At 48.4% G+C, this 21,571-nt stretch overlaps 1 protein-coding gene and 1 long non-coding RNA gene across 3 annotated transcripts in view; one reads left to right on the top strand and one right to left on the bottom strand.

Annotated features, from left to right (window-relative positions):
- The window catches only part of LOC129387064 (uncharacterized), a 210,049-nt gene that overhangs the window by 68,202 nt on the left and 120,276 nt on the right, over positions 1-21,571 (bottom strand). The window lies entirely within an intron of this gene.
- Positions 7,123-8,615, top strand: LOC140216014 (uncharacterized). The gene is made up of 2 exons (XR_011892657.1): positions 7,123-7,275; positions 8,487-8,615. It is a non-coding gene; the product is annotated as an uncharacterized lncRNA (long non-coding RNA).

Here is a 21,571-nt window from a genome sequence, read left to right as displayed (position 1 = left end):
ATGCACGAACTAGAAGAAGTGAAGCGTGTGGATTAATAGCTACTGTTAATGTGTTCCCTACAGCCAAGTGGTATGACTCTGTAGGTGTGGCCGTAAAAAAACATTTGAATAAATGTCCCGTGCTGTGTCTGCCCCGGTCGCTCTACAGAGAAGCTAGCTTGGCTAGCCTCAGTATTTAGGATCAACGTATGGCGTTCCTCGTTCGGGGCATTTGCTTTTATTGCGCAGCATACTTTGGCGAGTACCGCAGCAATTTGGTAGCAAAATCGTGCAAAATCGTGTCTGTAACGCCAAAAAACTTGACGCATTTCCCATATGAATACACAGGTTTTTATAAAAAAGGTTGGGGTGGCCAACTCGAAATTGGAAGTGGCATCAGCATAAATTTCGGCGTGATACAGGGATGGGCCAAGTTGAATTTGGTAGTGATATGGGAGTGGCCCAACCTAAATTTGGGGTGAAATGGTAATGAGCCAAGCTGAATTTGAGGCTGATGTGGGGGTGGCCCAACCTAAATTTGAGGTGATATAGGGGTGGGTAAGCCTACGTTTGGGGGAATATGGGGGTGGGCCACCCAACCCAGGGGGGTGATATGGGGCTGGGCGAAGCTGAATCGGGGGTGATATGGGGATGGGCTAACCTAAATGTGGGAGTGAATTGCGGTGGGCCATCCTAAATTTGAGGTGGTAGAGGGGTGGGCCACGCTAAGTTTGGGGCTGATATGGAGGTTGGCCAACCTGGATTTGGAGATGATATGGGGGTGGGCCAACCTAAATTTGGGGGTGACATATGGGGACGGGCTAACCTAACCATGAGGGTGATGTGCGGCTGGGCCAAGCTGAATTGCGGGGTGATATATGGGTGGACTAACCTTAATTGGTGGGTGTTTTGCGGTGGGTCATCCTAAATTTGAGGTGATCGAGGGGTGGGCCAGCGTTAGTTTGGGGTGAATATGGGGGTGGGCCAACCTAAATTTTGGGGTGCGTCGACTCGAAAGTTGGAAGACGACTTATGGAAATTCGTGCATGGACCAACTTGATAATTATAGGTGGCCTAATTGAAATTTAGAATTGGGCCAAGTTGAAGTTTAAGGCTGGGCGAAAAGAAAATCGGGCGTAGCCGACTTTAAATTTGGGGGTGGGCCAACTTAAATTTGAGGGTGTGCCAAATTGAAATTTGGGGGTGGGCCTACTTAATATTTGGGGTGGCCAATTGAAATTTGGAGGCCTGTTTACAAATAGTTAGACAACACCAGTGGTGTTTCTACCTATTTTTCATCATCGCGAAGTACGTATATTAATAATTGTTACCCAATACCCCTCAAGGTGAGCTACCACTCGAGCCTTCCCAGCCCACTGAGCTAATAATGCCACAGGAGAGCTCTCATCGTGACGACTGCGACGTTCAATGTGGAGATCAGAAGAACAAATCGCAGACCGAGCTGACCATTTCGCTAACACTACTCGCTCGTGCTGGACGCAACACAAGCTTACAACGATCATAATTCAACTTTCAGTCGCACGCTAGTCGACACGTTCTCAGTGCACAATTTAGCCAATCATCTGGATAGGAACCTTGCTGGATGTTTTACTGTTATGTTGCGTCGTTTTTCACGAAAGCCTTCTCCCGCAAAGAGAATACATTTTTGAGATTGACGAGGCAAGCTAGCATATAACTCATACGAAGGAAATGTATAAAGGGCTATAGTGATTTTTCAAGAAATATGTATAAGTAAATAGGATTTCAGATGGTATTGTTTCGACCGGGCATGACAACGAGTTCTTCCCGCCTGTCACAGTGCTTTGACCGAAAACCTAATCAATTCGCTCAAACCTGTTGCCCCAATACTACATGTGCTGAATTTACTAAAGTGCGGTACGTGGTCACAGCTTCAAATCCAGCCTATATTGTGTACTGTTGTTGATATTGTAGTAATGAGGAGTTTTCCTCTTCATAAGAGCACAAAGAGAAAAAAAAATATTACAGAGAGTAGCTAAGCGCAAAGTACAATGGAAGATCTGAAACCAGCAATTATTGTTAATTTGCCGGTTGGTCTCCGCTGGTAGATCGCTGTCCGATCACTTCAAAGAATTTTGTTTGTGTGCAACTGCAGCAAAAACAAAGATACTACCATTTCATTGCCACCAGATATTTGACACTATAAGTTTATAAACTGATATTGTTTTGCTAATTTCAGTGTAGCGTGGTGTCTGCGAACGGAATATATTCTTAGTATCAGTCCAGTGTTAGCAGTGAGAAGCAGTTCGGTCTACCATCCCCATGAGGGCATACTAGCCATTGTAGCGCTTTACTCTAGGACAAGTGCTAAAAACTTGGTGTGCTTTGTCCTTTCCGCAGGTCGTACATCCATTCTGTTATGGTGACCATCAACGTTGTGTCCGTCAGGCCTCCTCCTCATTTTTGCTTCACCATCGCGAGAGTGGACAGAGAAAGGAAGCTTTCTTCACAATCAGCCCCAGCGGGATTCCACCACTCGTAACTGCTGCAATTTGCATTCAGTGACTGGGCATGCTAACTACATCCTTAGTTTCACAATGGCTAGAGCGCGCAGAAAAAGTAGAGATTGGGTCGCTATCACTCCCACGAGCCCATGTCAATGCCGATATAAGTACGTACAGGGGCTGGGCATGCTAACTTCGTCGCTACCACCTGCCGCCACCACCTCAGAATTTCTATGCATACCTGCTTCTTGTTTTCATCGCAGACGCATGCAGTACAAACGCGGATAAGTAATTGGATTGGATTGGGAAAACGTTTATTGAGCCTGCAGTAAAGCGCGAATTCGCGCTTCGGAAATGGCCTACGTCGTCATCATGGCGGGTGGTCTTGCGAGGATCCCCGCTCGCCGTTGCCGGCTCGCCAGGCTCCTGTCTAGCCAGCGCCTCGATGACCTGCTGGACGGCCTGGAGTTGTTTCTCTTGGTCGTCGCTCCACGTCGCTTCCTCAAGCTGCGGCGGTATACGTCCTGAGTTAGCTTCGCTTGGATGTTTGGAGCAATCCCATAGCATCTGCTCGAAGGTGGCCGTCTCCCTGCAGCACGCTCTGCACTTGTCATGGGGGTTCGCTTCTGGGTATATCCTGTGCAATAGCGCCTAGCTTGGAAGCGTTCTTGTTTGTAGTTGCCTGAACAGCACGGCCTGCTACCGGCTCAGCCCTTTGCAGGGCGGCGGGAGAAGTCTGCGGGCCAGCCGAAAGCCTCGGTCAGTTCGTTATAGCTGGTCATCCGGTCTGTGGCGCTGAACCACAGCGGGCAGCCGTTGCCTTGGGCGCGGTCGGTTAGCCCTCGCGCTCGGGCGTGTGCCGTTTCGTTGCGATTGGCATGCTTCTCCGACGCTTGTCCTACGTGCGCCGGGAACCACTTGATTCGAGTCCTCTTGTCGTGGTCTGGCTGTCGGAGCAGGACGCGTGCCGCCGTTGGGGCAATTCTTCCATTGACGTAGTTCCTCACCGCTTGTCTGGAGTAGCTGGGGATCATGTGGCATGCTCGGTCTACGATGGCCAGGGCGATGGCTATTTCTGCTGCTTCCTCCACTTGCTTGCTCGCTGTGCTGGCGGTCGCCCGCACGTTGCCTCCGGAGTCGACCACCGCGATCGCGAAGCCGTTGCGGCGGGCATATTCGGCTGCTTCCACGTATCTGGCGCCGGTGTCTTCTGCGTACAGGCCCGTCAGTGCCTGGGCTCTAGCGTGTCTTCTGCCTTCTTCGAATTCCGGGTGCATGTTCCTCGGCAAGGGGTCAACCCGCACGTTCCGTCGTACGTGGTCGTGGACGGGGCATTTTGGTCCCTGGTGTTCGTGATAACCGATGCCTAGACTGCACTAGGGTCTTTCTGCCGGCCTTTCTTGATGACAGTCTTTGCAACTGAGCGGCTTTTTGTGGGCGAAATACGAAAACACGCGTGGTGTTTAGATTTAGGTGCACGCTAAAGAATCCCAGATGGTCGAAATTCTCGGAGTCCTCCACAACGGCGTGCCTCATAATCAGAAAGACGATGTGCAAAACGTGAACAAGGTGAAAGCAGGAGCCAACGTTTCGACAAGTGGACTTGTCTTCTTCAAGGGCCTTGAAGAAGACAAGTCCACTTGTCGAAACGTTGGCTCCTCCTTTCACTTTCTTCACGTTTTGCTCATCGTCTTGAATTTCTATCTCCGGCATTCCCCTGTTTTCCCTGGATTCATTCAGTGGTTTTGGCACGCAAAACGCCATAATTTCTTCAAAATTTTGCTGCGGACGTTGAGACCGACTGCGAGTCTACGCTTTTTTAATGGCGTTTTATGTCAACTGCAAATTTATAGTGACACTTTTTTGCTACGTACACATATTTGAGGCATGGGTTATACAACATGACGTCTTGAGCTTTGCTGTCGCCGTGAAGTGCGTCGCCTGCTAGCGAAAGCGTGATCTTTGCGCGGACGCTGGCTTACGCCTAGTTTTTCTTGCAGGAAGCCTGTGCACTAATTTTTTATGGAATTACTTGCTTTGATTCGCTCACGCCTCTTGTCGGCCGGCACCACTTGTAGTTTTAGCCAGGTGAACTGCTATTTTGAACATTGTTTTCTAAAAGTAACACGCAATTTTTGCCACCGAAGTCGCCTATCTGCAACAGCAATATGTAAATTTTTTTATTGATTTCCTGCCATTTCACGCGCGCTTCTGGTTGGTGGAATATTGATCAGGGACAGCGATCAAGGAAAGCAATATTACAGTGAAATAAACCACGTTTGTTACCTGCTTGGCGCGAAGACATGCAGATGACCAGTGCACTTCTATGTAAATCTAATCTATGTAAATGTGTAAGAGAAACACTATCCAATATAATCAATGCACTCATTGAAAAAGTAAAAACCAACAGCCGGAATAAGCGCGTTTCTGTTAAAAGCTGCACCAATCCCAGGTGAACCAATTGACTCTCCGATGAAAGGAATCAAGGCAATTATAGGATGTTATGACCAGCAGTATTACAGAAAAGATATTGCCTATGTACTGAGGCTGAATTGTGGGGGCCGGGAAGTATACCAACGTGATCTCCGTGGCTTGCCTGGCGATCTCCTTCAACGTACCAGCAGGCGAAACGAAGTAGAACCTTATAGTCTAATCGAATGGTATTTGCTATTTCGATCGTATTCGAATTCAGGATTCACTATAAAAATTTTCGAATAGCCGTTTCCGTTCGAATGTAAGGCATAACCGCACTTTTGAAGTCTCGAAGGTGAGGAGCTGATGCAATGAGGAGTCTTATTCCGAAATATTGTGATGCTGAAGAGTCGTGGCTGTTGGGAAGAGGCGCACCAGATCCTGAGACAATTAACGCACGGGTGCTAATTGGTTCTGCTTAACAAGTTCCTAGCTGTCATTGAATATAAATGCTCTGTTTTGGGGCAGCCCGTAAATTTCATAACTTGATTCAAGCAAGAAAAACATAATTTTGACAGTCTCACCATGTCTTCAACCCATTAAAACTGGGTGCTCAATGGGATAGGATAGGATAGGAATAAACTTTATTTGTCCAACGGTTGTTGATGTTGGTGCCCGGGGCTAGGCTGCCAGGGGTCCATCGCTCAATGGGATACCACATTTATCTTCTTCAAATAACACAGCAGATCTACAAATACATCTACATGTACGTCATAAGAAGCCAACGAACACTGATACCAAGGACAACATAGGGGAAATTACATGTGCTTTACAAATAAAGAAACGTTCCACGTTTCACGTCCACGGATGTTCCGCGTCCGCTGCCAAGGAATGTGAGTGGTGGTACAGGCTAACACTTCCAAAGTTCTACAAGGAAACATAAATACCCAAGAAAGTGACGAGGGAACGGCGCCGCGGTAGCTCAATTGGTAAAGCATCGCACGCGAAATGCGAAAGGTGTGGGATCGTTCCCCACCTGCGGCAAGTCGTTTTTTCGTTCACTTTCATTTCCATCAATTTATCGTTTCTTTATTTCAGATATGAAGCGCCACTAATTTCCTCTATATTGTCCTTGGTGTCAGTGTTTGTTCGCTTCTTATGATACGACTAATAAAAATCGGGCCTCTCAGTTAACTTGTTTCTTCTTGTTAACAGTTCTTGTTTTATACGGGTGTGTGAGGCATGTCGTTCCTCTAACTGCTTCATTATTGCCCTTATGATAGTGCACCATATAATTGAAAACATCCATTTATAATATAGAAGCTGCTCAGTTGAGCGGACGCGCAGTTGAGAGCGGCATTACATTTAGGGAGGAAATATAAGATTAGCGTAACTTGATTTTTCAGAAATCAGACTCAAGAATAATTTCTTTCGTTTGCACGCCTAGAAGAAAGCCGAAGGACGCAGCTACGTTATTCTTCTTCCTTTTTTTTTTGAATTAAACAAATTCTAGCCTTTTACGTCTGGCGATATTGACACGTGTACTCGTTTGTCTTTTCCGGGTGAGCGCTTTTTACCGTCTTACAAATGTTATCGCACAGCGCAGGACGCCCCTGTATGTACAGGAAGTTCCTCGAATTTTATCCATGGTTCTTTTTAATGTTTACCGTCATCGCAGCTTGTGTAATCTGATTTTGTGTGCGCGCGACGTGAATGGTGTAGAACTTTCTGGAAGACCCGCGGGCACCAGTGATAACTCTGGAACTTCGATGGCTGATGTGTAAAAGCCGACGCGCTTGCTCCGCAGATCACATTTTCGACGATCGCCGACTGTGTTCGCTGCTTTCGTTGAGCTTTAAGTGTAGCCTGTTCTCGTGGGCACAGCTAGGCCCAATAAAGTAAGTTTCGCCATTCACAGTTTTGTTGCTGTGTCCTCGACGGCCACTACCACGTGACAGTATGATCGTAGAGAAGGAAATTCAACAAGAGGGGACACTCTTCAAAAACTGGAAACAGGAAACACGTCACGCCTAGTTTCAACACCATCCGTTAGTTGACGCGAGCATCAGAAAAAAAGAATGTGAAATAAACTTCCAGACAACGTTTTATTTTGTTTATTCGTTCCTGTTAAAAGTGAAAAAGTTTTGCGTGTAAATGAACTTATACTTTGCAACTTTTTGTTGCGTTGCCTAGCAACAAGCTAGCGGCACGCCAGACGCGCGTACATACGTCATGCGCCAGACAAGCCGCAGATGTGAGCGAGGCCGGCTGCGCATGTGAAGCTCGCGTGCTCGGCGACCCGTCCCTTTTGGATGTAGCCCGTTTTTTCGGGCTCCCGGCGTTCTCTTGTGTTCCGTCTGCATTTCCACACGGCACCGCTGCACTACTAGACTACAGCAAGGTGATGAATTTTGTTTGACAGTATGCGACGCACTTCAAGCACATTTAGGCTTACTGCACAAAACTCAACCTATATAGTGACGCAGTTATCGAAAAACAGCTCCCCAGTCCAAGCCTAGTTAATATGAGTTAATTACTCGTACTGGGAGATGTTTGCGACGCTTCCTATGAGCCCAAGCATAATTATAACCTATTTCGGTAGTTTTGGGGCACGCTCGCCGCACCTGGCTTTCTGACGAAAAGCACCTTGGCCGTGTGACGCAGTTTCGCGTGTACTGAATCTTACCGGGACAAGTTTTGGCGCTTTCTCTGACCCAAGACATTATTGTAACTAATTTCACTACTTTTTGGGGTACTTTTCAAGCACAGTGGCCGCGCTCGGCGTAGTGGCGCAGTTAGCGAAAAGCTGCTCGGCTGTGTGCCGCAGTTAGTTTCGCCTGTACTGAATCTTACTGGTAGAAGTTCGCGACGCATTCTCTGACCCGAAAAAAGTATTGTAATTTATTTGGTAACTTTTTGGCATATCTTGAGGCTTTCTCGCCGCGCCTGGGGTTGTGAAGCTGTTAGCAAAAAAGCAAGCCGGCCATAGTGAGATAGTTTTGCGTGTACTGAATTTTAGTGGGACAAGTGTGTGACGCATGTTATAGCCCTGCAACAACATATACCCTATTTCGGTACTCACGCTTCTCGAAAACGCGACGAGCGATTGCCGAGAGTGATAACACGGGACTGTTGCATGCGCCGGCAGGACGCGTAAAAGATAACACGGAGGAGCTCAAGAACATGACATTTATGTATTCCGAGCGACTGAAAACAGGCTTTGCACCCACGAGTCTGACTTGAGTGCGATTAGCAGGCATTCTGCGAGCGTGTAACATGGTCTGGCTGAGCCTGTGTTGTAGCCACCTTTGCGTACTTGGCGTACCCTCGTGTCGACTGAGGCCAAGTTGTTTTGGAAACGCGCAGTCACCCGTGTATTTGTGCACTTAAAGTGCAGGAAATAATGCCCGGGAAAGGAGGGGTGCTTGAAAATCAGATGTTCAGATTTTATGGCATTGTTTGGGAGGAGTCTTTGCTGCGAAATGTACGTAAAAGTGAATTTATCTGTAATGCCGCTCATTCACCACTTACGCACGTTTCGCCTCTACACGCAATACTCCTGTTAGGTCAATATACCGAAATGATACATGCTTGTAATTTACTTTCTTTCAGCAGATGGCACGCGGTGGAGCATCGAACGGCAACGACATGCTTACCTGGTGCCACAACTTTGGATGAATGCAGAAGCCCGGAACGAGGAGCATTTATATAGAGCAAAATAAACATTTCATCATTTCAGAAGGCGTCTTTCGTTTTCTTTATGAAATTGCACCTGACAGATTCGGCGCAGTCTTGTAAAGGTCAATCGCGATCATTTCTACTTAATAATGAAACGATTCCACGCCAAGGCCACGCGAGGTTCAGCAAGAAGCGAAAAAAGAAAAATGAATGCCGCGCCGGGCAGCGGAGCGGGCGCGGCGTGTACCAACCGGTGTTCAAAACGCGCGCGCCCAAAACCGAAACCGGAAGGAGTCAATAACATCCGCTTGGTGTGCTACAGTCAATTCGGCCGCTGGGCTCTATGGGAGTGTCCGCTCTTGTTGAAATTTCTTTCTCTATGCTATGATTATGAGGCACCCTCTTCAATTCTCACCACCTGGAGTTCTTTAACATGCATCGAAACAGAAGTATACGACTGTTTTTCGATTTCGTTCCCATCGAATTCCGCGATCTGGTTTGAACCGTAAGCTCGAGTTTATCAGCTCAACGCTATATCCACTATGTAGCCACTAATTAGGCTACCGCACCACTTTTCTCTTTTTTGTTAAGCATGGACTGGGCAAAAAAACTTCACATGGCTTACAGGCCAAGTATGGCGGCCGGACAGGCCGCCATTGGAATATGAACCTGGCAACGTTTAACGCTAGAACGTTATCTAGTGAGGCGAGTCTAGCAGTGCTATTGGAAGAATTAGAGGGCAGTAACTGGGATATAATAGGGCTCAGTGAAGTTAGGAGGCCAAAAGAAGCATATACAGTGCTCAGAAGCGGGCACGTCCTGTGCTACCGGGGCTTAGCGGAGACACGAGAACTAGGAGTCGGATTCCTGATTAATAAGAATATAGCTGGTAACATACAGGAATTCTATAGCATTAACGAGAGGGTGGCATGTCTTGTTCTGAAACTTAATAAGAGGTACAAAATGAAGGTTGTACAGGTCTACGCCCCTACATCCAGTCATGATGACCAGGAAGTCGAAAGCTTCTATGAAGACGTGGAATCGGCGATGGGTAGAGTGAAAACAAAATACACTATACTGATGGGCGATTTCAATGCCAAAGTAGGCAAGAAGCAGGCTGGAGACAAGGCAGTGGGGGAATACGGCATAGGCACTAGGAATAGCAGGGGAGAGTTATTAGTAGAGTTTGCGGAACAGAATAATATGCGGATAATGAATACCTTCTTCCGCAAGCGGGATAGCCGAAAGTGGACGTGGAGGAGCCCGAACGGCGAGACTAGAAATGAAATAGACTTCATACTCTGCGCGAACCCTGGCATCATTCAAGATGTAGACGTGCTCGGCAAGGTACGCTGCAGTGACCACAGGATGGTAAGAACTCGAATTAGCCTAGACTTGAGGAGGGAACGGAAGAAACTGGTACATAAGAAGCCGATCAATGAGTTAGCGGTAAGAGGGAAAATAGAGGAATTCCAGATCAAGCTACAGAACAGGTATTCGGCTTTAACTCAGGAAGAGGACCTTAGTGTTGAAGCAATGAACGACAATCTTGTGGGCATCATTAAGGAGTGTGCAATAGAAGTCGGCGGTAACTCTGTTAGACAGGATACCAGTAAGCTGTCACAGGAGACGAAAGATCTGATCAAGAAACGCCAATGTATGAAAGCCTCTAACCCTACAGCCAGAATAGAACTGTCAGAACTTTCGAAGTTAATCAACAAGCGTAAGACAGCTGACATAAGGAAGTATAATATGGATAGAATTGAACAAGCTCTCAGGAACGGAGGAAGCCTAAAAGCAGAGAAGAAGAAACTAGGAATTGGCAAGAATCAGATGTATGCGTTAAGAGACAAAGCCGGCAATATCATTACTAATATGGATGAGATAGTTCAGGTGGCTGAGGAGTTCTATAGAGATTTATACAGTACGAGTGGAACTCACGATGATAATGGAAGAGAGAATAGTCTAGAGGAATTCGAAATCCCACAAGTAACACCGGAAGAAGTAAGGAAAGCCTTGGGAGCTATGCAAAGGGGGAAGGCAGCTGGGGAGGATCAGGTAACAGCAGATTTGTTGAAGGACGGTGGGCAGATTGTTCTAGAAAAACTGGCCACCCTGTATACACAATGCCTCATGACCTCGAGCGTACCGGAATCTTGGAAGAACGCTAACATAATCCTAATCCATAAGAAAGGGGACGCCAAAGACTTGAAAAATTATAGACCGATCAGCTTACTGTCCGTTGCCTACAAAGTATTTACTAAGGTAATTGCAAATAGAATCAGGAACACCTTAGACTTCCGTCAACCAAAGGACCAGGCAGGATTCCGTAAAGGCTACTCAACAATAGATCATATTCACACTATCAATCAGGTGATAGAGAAATGTGCGGAATATAACCAACCATTATATGTAGCTTTCATTGATTATGAGAAAGCGTTTGATTCAGTCGAAACCTCAGCAGTCATGGAGGCATTGCGGAATCAGGGTGTAGACGAGCCGTGCGTAAAAATACTGAAACATATCTATAGCGGCTCCACAGCCACTGTAGTCCTCCATAAAGAAAGCAACAAAATCCCTATAAAGAGAGGCGTCAGGCAGGGAGATACGATCTCTCCAATGCTATTCACAGCATGTTTACAGGAGGTATTCAGAGACCTGGATTAGCATACATAATGGCTGACTAAAATTGTGTTCGGCGCCCGAAGTTCAACCACAGTAAAGGAACCCTTACCAATTACTCCGCATTCTGTTACGCGAGGAAGACGGAAACATGAACATATCCAGCTTTTCTGGACACGTAACAACTAGCACTCCAAGCGGCCCCTGCACGAAGCTAGCGCGTTTTCAATGGAACGAGCCTGCTTTTTGCGAATAACTAAAGTTGGAGGCCGATTGTCTGAAAGAGCAGGTGACAGACATGTTCTGGAAGACAATCCACACGAGCCAGATGCAGTGATCACGCTGTGGCAAGCGTGAATTTTGTTCCCAGAGCGGTTAAATATTCAGCCATGGAAGCCTATGGGAACGACGAAAATTTGTACTCGATTTTTGAGACAAAAACGCCAGCTGTAGTAAAACTACGGCCGCTATCGTAAAGGCCGCTACACCGTATGTAGTACGGAAACTCAGCTTTCGATTGATGCCCTTCTCGATTCTCTACACATTACGTAACAATGCTCCCAAAGCGATTTTTGAATCACAGTCGTGCAAGTTCACGTGGTATCTCTAAAAACCCGAGCATATCAGTTGCGTGAGCGTTGGGAGCCGTGGCCGAGTCGTCTATTTGCTCGTACCTTTCGCTCCGCGTTGTGCTTGCTGCGGTTCGATGCCGTGCTGTGTACTTGTAACGCCACCTAGGACTGAGTTCAACAGTCTGCTACCAGATGGCGGAACGACAAAGCCTGAGATTTGAGGCGCGATCGGAGAGGGTTGTTCGGCGCGTTCGTTCGGTTACCGGCGCGCGCGATTGGCCTACTCCGCGCCGACGTCGCCAGCCGCGGGGCGCGGCCACGTTTTTGGTGACGTCAAAATGACGACACGCTCCTGTCAATCATCCTCCCACCGAGCATTTTGTCTGCTAGGCGCCGAACCCGACGGGAGCTGGGAAGTTTGGAGCGATCATACGGCTTCGCATGGCGCGTCTGGTGGATTGGATCAAACCGGCGGCTGCGGCATGGCACGTTTGGATCCAATCCATAGTTTAACTCGAGAAAATAGCGCTTCCGTTGGGAACTTAGGTTGTTGCGCTGGCGTTTCTAGAGGAAGGAGGTGTTGTGTCCGCTGCCGGAGTGGTGATGCAAGCAAAAGACTGACGCCACTCCGATGTAGCCACGAACCCAAAAAGCCCCGTGTTTATTAGACAGCCGCTTTTTATCCCTTTTGCTATATGACGTCACAGCCTGCGCACATGAGTGCTGAGTCAGATCAGAAGCTATAACACTACATCTCCCTTTTTTTTTTACACAACACATAGAAAACAAATGAACCACGAAAACAACCAAGCACTATGAAACGTACAAATAGGATGAGTATACAGCACTCAAGTGTAGCCATATCGCTGTGGCGGCGTTATTTCTCGACCGTAGCGTGTCATATAACCACCGGGTCTCCCGTCCTCATACGAGGCAGCAGCCGGCGTTGAATTAAGCACAGAAGGCTCTGCCGAGGCCTTGTCTTCCTCGGATTGGCCTGCAGCGTCCGTAGTCGCAGGAAAATCATAGGATGGGTCATGCACGCCGGTTCGCTCGCTGTACCGGACCAACGCGCGTCTGTTTCTTTCTAGTTCAACCCCGTCGTCTGTCCGCACCCGATAAGACCAAGGCCGCATGGCCCGACTCAGCACTTTTGCTGGAACTTTGCTGTCTTTTATCCATACTTGGTTTCCCGGGGCGAGCAGCGGTAGCTGCGTTACCGCATGGCGGCGGTCGTAGTCAAATTTTTGCTTCATTCGCGCTTTCTTGTCTTTGTATCGGAGGCTCCTGAGACCACTCGTCATTGACGGTACTAGCTTTTTCGGGTGCACGGGAAGCGTAGAGCGCAACCGTCGGCCCATCAATAGCTGGGCTGGGCTTGTACCCAAAGGACCTGGGGAGTCCCTATAAGCTAGGAGGGCCAGGTACGGGTCAACCGCTTTTTCCAACATTCGTTGTATCGTCTGCACTGTACGTTCGGCAGCTCCATTTGACTGCGGGTACCTGGGGCTGGACGTGACGTGATGGAAGCCATAACTAGTGGTAAACAATGCAAATTCTGCGGAAGCGAATTGAGGACCGTGGTCTGTTACGACAAGTTCTGGAATCCCGTGCCTAGCAAATATACTCTTGATTTGCTCAATAACCGCCGCCGAGCTCGTGGAAGATAAAAGGGCAAGCTCTGGATAGCGCGAAAAATAGTCTACGACCACGAGATACGATCTACCATGCAAATGGAAAAGGTCAGCTCCTACCTTCAGCCAAGGCAAGCTGGGGGACTCTGATGGCATCATGGGCTCGGCTTTCTGAACGCGCAGTCTCACGCACTCTCGACAACTGTTTACCAGAGCTCCTGGCTCAGCGTTGAGACCGGGCCACCACATAGATTCGCGGGCCCTAGCGCGACATTTCACAATGCCCTGGTGACCAACATGCAATGAACAAAGTATTTCACTTCTTAGGTTCTGAGGCACCACAAGACGAGACCCATGCAGAAGCACGCCGTCACATATTGTAAGGTGTGCTCTCTCCGACCAGTAAGGGCTTAGCCAACTGCTTACTTTAGCTAGACGTGGCCAGCCCTGTTTACAATACAACCGAAGTTGTTGGCAGGTTGAGTCTTTTTCTTGCGCGAACTTTATTTTGTTCCAATGGGCTGAAAATTTCAGTTCGCTAATGCAGCCTTGTGCATGGCTCGATACTTCACCGCAATCCAGCTCCCCTATCTCTACATCCGCTTCCGTGCAAGGTGCCCGAGAAAGGGCGTCGGCGGTGCCAATCTGTTTTCCTGGGACATAGGAGACCGCAAAGCGATATCGCATGAGCCTCAATCGGAATCTTTGTATTCTAGGGGGAAGCACATCAAGGGGTGACTGACCGAGTAGCGATACGAGCGGTTTGTGATCTGTCTCAAATTGAAATTCCACTCCTATCAAAAACCCTTCCAGCCTTTCTGCCGCCCACGTCAGCGCAAGTGCTTCCTTTTCTATCTGCGCGTACCGTTGTTCTGTTGGCGTTAATGAACGAGAGTGGTATGCAACCGGCCGCCTTTCCCATCTGATTGCACTTGCATGAGCCCACAGCCGAGACCGAATGACGACGCGTCGGCGGACACAATAGTGCGCAGCTTAGGGTCGAATTTTGCGACGCATTGCGCCGAGGTGATCAATTCTTTCAGAGTCTCGAAGGATTTTTGCTGAGGCAGGCCACAGTGCCACTCACGGCCTTTCAAGAGAATACTACGGAGCGGTGCTGACATGTCAGCAAGGTTGTTCGCAAACCTTGCCAGATAGTTTATCATGCCCAAAAACCTGCGGACATCAGCAACATTTGATGGCGTAGCCATTTCGTTTATGGCTCGAACTTTCTTGGGATCCGGCGCGATTCCCGCCGCATCGACCACGTAGCCTAAAAACGCTACTCTTCTGACACAAAAAGAACATTTTGCCCGATTGAGTGTTACCCCCGCTGCAACCAACCTTTCGAGCACTGCGTGCAGCCGTTCATCGTGTTCACGCTCAGTAGCTCCGTAAACCAGAACGTCGTCCATCAGGTTCACTACTCCTTGAAGGCCATCTAAGATTTCCGCCATTCGCTTTTGAAAGTATTCCGGGGCCGAGGTGATACCGAACGGCAGTCGCTGGAAGCAGTACCTACCAAAGGGGGTGATAAATGTTAGTTCTTGACTTTCTTTCGCCAATTTAACCTGGTGAAATCCTCAATTGGCATCTAATTTCGAAAAGTATGTGGCTCCCGCCAATTGCCCAAGTGCGTCGTCTACGGTCGGCAAGAGAAACCGTTCCCGTAGGTCGCTCTTGTTCAGCTGGGTTAGATCCACACAGATTCGAACTTCCCCACTTGGCTTGACTACTGGAACCATTCCTGCACACCATGTAGTTGGGCCATCTACCTTACGAATGACATTGCTTTTGACCATTTTGGCCAACTCTAGTTTGATGGGGTTCTTTAACGGGATGGGTACCCGCCGCGGCACGAAAATTGCAAAGGGGACGGCGCCCTCTTTCATGCGAATGGTGTATTCGCCTGACATCATGCCCAGTCCAGAGAAGAGCTGCGGAAACGTGCTCGTACTGTTTATCATCAACCACATCAAGAAATTTGACTACACCAAGTGCTGCAATGGCTGGGAGCCCTAATAGGACACACTGCAGCGACTCTACAACGTACAGTGTTTGTCGCGTTGTTTTGCCTTTCCAAACAATATCTGCTGAAAAACAACCATTCACTTCGAGGCGCTGATTCGCAGCGCTTCTCAACACCGTTTGTGACCTGTCTATACGAGGCGGTACACCGGGGAAATCGGGCGGAACAACAGTGACTTCGGCTCCTGAATCAATTTTTGCACTTACGCGTACACCATTGATAGACACTTCCGCTTATCTGGCATTTGAGCTGTTCAGTGTCCCAACAAAAAAGTCTTGTCCATCGCCTTCTAGCATAGACACGCCCACCTGGTTGTTTTCTGTTCTCTTGTGACACGCCACGGCGAAATGTCCCTTGATACCATAGTGGTCCCACCGCGCTGACCGTGCATGGCACCGGGCTCTCGGGTGGCTCGACCGTCCGCAGAACTGGCACGCCTGCGTTCGCCGCTGTGCTGTGGCGCCAGGCTCCCAGTTGCTGGACGGCTTCCTCGTTGTTCGTCGGACTACGTCAAGTTCGCCTGTATTCGCCTCGTTGCTGACGGCCCGGAGTTCCAGTTGCTGTCGGTGAACTGTTTCCTTGAGCCTGGCCCTCGCCAGAGCGGTCGCTTGCGTAAGGGTGGCATCAATCTGGAGCGCTTCCGACAGCTGCGCGTCCTCGAGCCCGACCACAAATCTGTCGCGGATCATTCGATCCTGGAATTCTGCAAATTCACAGCGGTCTGCAAGCTCGTGCAGGGCTGTCACAAAGTTGTCCGCACTTTCCCCGGGTTCTTGCTTTCGTCGATGGAAATTTGCGCTTTGATAGACTATATTCTTCGTGGCCACAAAATGGGCGTCAAACTTTTTCTTCACTGTCTCGTTGCTTCGAGACTCCTCTTCGGTAAGGCCGAATGTTCGCTTTCAAGTCCAAATCATCTCGGGCAGTTTCCCAGGCACAGACGCGGAACTACTAGACAAACTGAAAGAACGATACATAGGACCACCACTAAACACAGACGCCCCAAACGAGACGCGACCATACCTTGAAAAGGCGAATTCCAAATTAGATGAACCTTTCACCTATGCAGAAGTCTTTGAGGCAGCTCAAGCAGCCGCCAGAAACTCGGCTCCTGGCCCTGATGCCATCACGAACGCGATGCTTCGAAACCTGGACGCTAGAGTCCTGACTAAAATCACAGAACTGTTCAATGGCGAGAGCTGGCTCAAAGGCCAATTGCCCCCGGAATGGAAACACGCTAAAATTATTGTGATCCCCAAACCTAAAAAGACCCCCTCAATAGACGCTCTGAGGCCCATTTCTCTCACGTCCTGCCTAGGTAAACTGTACGAACGAGTAGTACAAATAAGACTGCAGCGGTACCTTGAGGAAATAAGATGGTTTCCAAACACCATGATAGGGTTCTGTACGGGGCTATCCTGTCAAGACGCACTCTTACTGATCAGAGAAGAAGTTATAGCTAACATCGCCCGCGGAGAGGAAAGACTAGTGCTCGCACTAGACCTCAAGGGAGCATTTGATAACGTTTCGCACAAAACAATATTGGAGGAACTTGAATTGACGGGATGCGGAGAACGAACGTACAACTACGTGCAGGCCTTTCTCGCCAACCGCATCGCCACAATAGGAATCGGTCAGATCGCTTCCCAAAAGTTCAATATGCCCAGTAGAGGAACACCCCAAGGGGCAATAATATCACCTTTGCTGTTCAATATAGCGATGTGTCGCCTGGCGCGACAGCTGGACCAAATCCCCGATTTGGGTTACACACTGTACGCGGACGACATAACGCTGTGGGCAGCAAGGCGCTCTCTGGGACACAAAGAACAAGTACTACAACAAGCAGCCGAGGAAGTAGACAAATTCTCGAGGAGCAGTGGCCTCAAATGTGCCCCCGAAAAATCGCAGATCATTCGGGTACACTCGAGGGGCTACATATCCAACGGGCCTGTCAACATCGTTGTGGAAGGACACACGGTCCAAGAAGTTAAGATGATGCGGATCTTGGGCTTCTGGCTCCAAAGTAGTGGGAACGCATCGCACACCATCACAACATTGAAAACTACCGCAAATAACATTGCGCAAATGATTCGTCGCGTAACTTATAGGAAAGTGGGCATGCAAAAACACGACACGCTGAGGCTCGTCCAAGCACTGGTAATAAGCCGAGTCACGTATGGCCTGCCCTACCACTTCCTTAGTCGCGAGGAGGAAAGGCAGGTCGACATCATAATAAGATCAGCATACAAAGCGGCGCTCGGTCTACCCAAGCGGACGTCCACAGATCGCTTGCTAGCCTTAGGAGTACACAACACATTCGAAGAACTAAAACAAGCCACACTAATCTCCCAGAGGGAACGCTTGAGCTACACTCACGCATGACGGGCCCTACTGACAAGGGCACGTATTTCCCCACACCCACAATTTATCAGCGAACACGTATTACCACTACCAACCTCAACACGAGCTCGAATAAGAGTGGCCCCCATACCCAAAAACATGCACCCTGAATACAATAAAGCAAGGCGAAAAGCACGCGCACAACATATTAGAGCAATGTATGAAAATAATCCCACGTCCAACACAATATACACGGACGCAGCAGCGTATCCAAACGTACACTTGAACGCCAGTGATGCCCAAAAGAACATCAGGAGGTACGCAGTGGCAATCGTCGACACGAAAGCACAGCAACAATTTATGGCATCCGTCAAAGCAGGTACTCCGGCGGCTGCCGAGACTTTCGCCGTGGCAATGGCCCTCGTTCGCTCACGCGGAACGCACGCAAAAGAGCGTCACCATAATAACAGACGCTCAAGAAGCACGTCGCCTTTTTCTCAGGGGCCACGTGACCAAAACATGCCACTCAATAATACCGACGCAATTCGCCCATCATCACCGGATCCTATGGTGTCCAGGTCATACAGGCCTTGAGGGGAATGAACTGGCCGATTCGCTAGCCCGAGGTATTATTAACCGGGCCGACTCGACTGGGACGGTCCCAGGTAGCTACTGTAATGACCCCAATCCAACGAATGCCCGGGAGATTCTCGCTCATCAGCGTGCAACCAGAAAAAAATACCCTCCCCCTCACCCACAACTCAGTGGAGAGGAAGCCGCCAGCTGGCGCAAAATTCAGACGGGGGTATTCCCCCACCTTAAATTACAGAATGCCATGTTCCCCACTCGCTACAGGCCCGACTGCCCGTGGTGCGGAGGCATACCAACACTACAACACATTACTTGGAATTGTGAATCACACCCGTTTGATAAAACACACCACACAATGGAGCAATGGGAGGCACAGCTAACCAGCTCAGACCTGGCTGGACAACAGTCCTTCATACGACAGGTCAAGCGGGCGGCCGAGGCAAGCGAGGCCTTGGACTAAAGGGTCTCCGACCACTGCACGTAAATCGTTTGTCAATAAAAGTTTCTCTCTCTCTCTCGCTTTCAAGTTACGGTTCGTGCGGCCGTGTCACAAGCAGCTGCCGCCGGCGAACGGTTGATAATTTTCGACACGGATGAGAAGGGCTAAAGAGCGATAATGGCTCACAATGAACGGAACGTCACTAGCACACCTGGCCCCGCCACCTGCAGTACTTTGCTCGCGCCATTCACTTGGCGCCGTCGACCACAGCAGCTCGTGTCGCCGCAGCGCTGTCGCTTATACTCGTCGGATCAAGTCTCATAACATTGATAACGACATGGACTGCGTGTAGATGAGGAAGAGTCACAATGCTTACGCATACTCAGACAAATCCCAGAGGAGTTCCTGTGTGATTTTTTTACCGGAAATGTGCAGTCGGCGGCGACCCAGAGTTGACAATGCATGTAAGAGGGGTGCGAAGCTTTTCATTTTATGAGAGTCTTGCCCAGCTCCCAAAGATCTGCTGAATTTAAGACTTGTTGATGGCTGTATGTGGTTTTTTTTGTCGCATGCCCTCGAACCGCCATGAATCCTACTGTGTAATCACATTAGAGCAGTATTCACGTCCAAAAGGAAATGCAGCCGGTAATTGGTCTGCCTAAGGTTTGCGGCCTGGTGGCAGCTCCCCTCCCCTGTTTCTGTTGAGAAGGTAGGGGGAGGGGTCTAGAGCAATCTTACACCCCCCTCCCCACAGTGGCGTAGTTAGAAAATTTGTCGTGGGAAGGGGGGGGGGGTGGGGTCCCAATTGACTGTGGAGGGGGAATGAGCGGGGCCATTGCCATAGTAGCAAAAAATTTACTGTTAGTGAGCGTTACAAGTGCCCGGCGTGGCCCCCTTGGCTGCGCTGCTACTCCCCCCCTTCCGCAATCGACGCAAATCGAGCTATCAGAACGTGCATGACGCGCATGACATCATCGTGTAGCGACATCATCATCGTCATCATCATCAGCCTATCTTGATGTCCATCGCAGAACGAAAGCTTCTCCAGCGATCGCCAATACCCCTGCCTTGTGCTAACTAGTTCCACGTGTCTTCAAGTTTCCTCATTCCATCACGTCCACCTTATTCTATGCCGTCCTCGACTGTGCTACCCTTCCCTTAGCACCCATTCTGCAACTCCAATAGACCAGCAGTTATGTCCCTTACGCATTGCAATGTCTGCCCAGCACGACTTCTTCCTCTTGATGTCAACCAGAATATCAGCTATCCCCGTTCGCTCTCTAATGCACATCGCTGTCTTACAGTCTATTATCGCCATGCCTAATATTTTTTATTTATTTATTTTTATTAGTTTTTTTATTTCCAATACTGTTAGCCCTTGTGGGCTGTTACAGGGGTGGGGGAAAAAAATTTTCCACAAACACGTAACACCAGTTCCGCAATAAACAAACAATGCATTCAGCAAACACATGACAGTTTACGCTCAAATGATTCAGTTGTGGGCGTTTCAAAAAATACATCTGCGTCAAGTTTGTTCCAATCAACTATAGTTTTCACAGGAAACGAAAATTTGAAGGCATCAACACGCGGCACATAGGGCATTACAACATGAGGGTGACCTGTACGTGGGGACACTCGTCCAGGGGGACGCAAGTATAGTCTGGAGTCCAAATTGAATTTATTGTTATACATTTGGTACAAGAATTTCAACCTGGCTATTTTTCTGCGCATTGCCAGTTCGGGCAAACCGGCACGAGATAATAACGCAGTTACAGACTGCGTCCTTTGATAAGCATTAAAGATAAACCTTGCGGCTAGTCTTTGAATTCGTTCCAGTTTATTTATCAAGCCCACTTGGTGCGGATCCCAGACTATACATGCGTATTCCAGTGTAGGCCGTACTACTGTTTTGTACGCCTTGAGCTTTACCTCGGGTGTAGCATCTGTCAACTTTCGTCTTAACAGACCGAGTTTGCGTTGAGCAGAACCACATATCTTTTCGATGTGTGCGTTCCAATTCAAATTGTGCGTGGTTGTAACCCCGAGATACTTAAGCTTACTAACATGTTGAAGTGGGCTATTATTTATTCTGTAAGAAAAAAGGAACGGGGTTTTCTTGTTAGATACTGTCATGTAAGCTGATTTTTCGAAATTAATTTTCATGTACCACGTAACACACCAGTCATAAATTCTTTGCAAGCTTTCGTTCAACAACACTTGATCCTGGACATTCTTAACGCGACAGTAAATAAGGCAATCATCCGCAAATAGACGCAGTTCAATGTTAGGATGCAGGTCATTAGCAATGTCATTGACATATAATAGAAACATAATTGGTCCTAAAGCCGAACCCGGTGGTACACCGGATAAAACAGGTAATGAGGATGATCTTTCGCCTGCTATTTGAACATATTGCTTTCTAAGGTACGCATGGATCCATTTCACAATTTGTGTATTGACTCCAAGTTTCTACAATTTCTCAATAAGTTTTATGTGACACACCCGGTCAAAAGCCTTCGAAAAATCAATTGCTATAACATCAATTTGTTCGTTGTTGTTAATTGCGACGCCGAAAGCATGACACACCTCAAAAAGCTGCGTCACCGTTGACAGACATTGGCGAAAGCCATGCTGCTTACTGTAGAAGAAGTTGTTATTTTCTATATATTCAACCAGATGTTTGGATATTATGTGTTCCAACAGTTTACACGCGGAGCATGTAATGGAAATAGGCCGGTAGTTCTCCGTCAATATCTTATTGCCCGCTTTAAATATAGGTTTCATACCATCGC

Source organism: Dermacentor andersoni, chromosome 2 (genome assembly GCF_023375885.2).
Source record: "Dermacentor andersoni chromosome 2, qqDerAnde1_hic_scaffold, whole genome shotgun sequence".
NCBI classification, from domain to species: domain Eukaryota; kingdom Metazoa; phylum Arthropoda; class Arachnida; order Ixodida; family Ixodidae; genus Dermacentor; species Dermacentor andersoni.
This window is presented reverse-complemented; position numbering and strand designations above follow the sequence as displayed.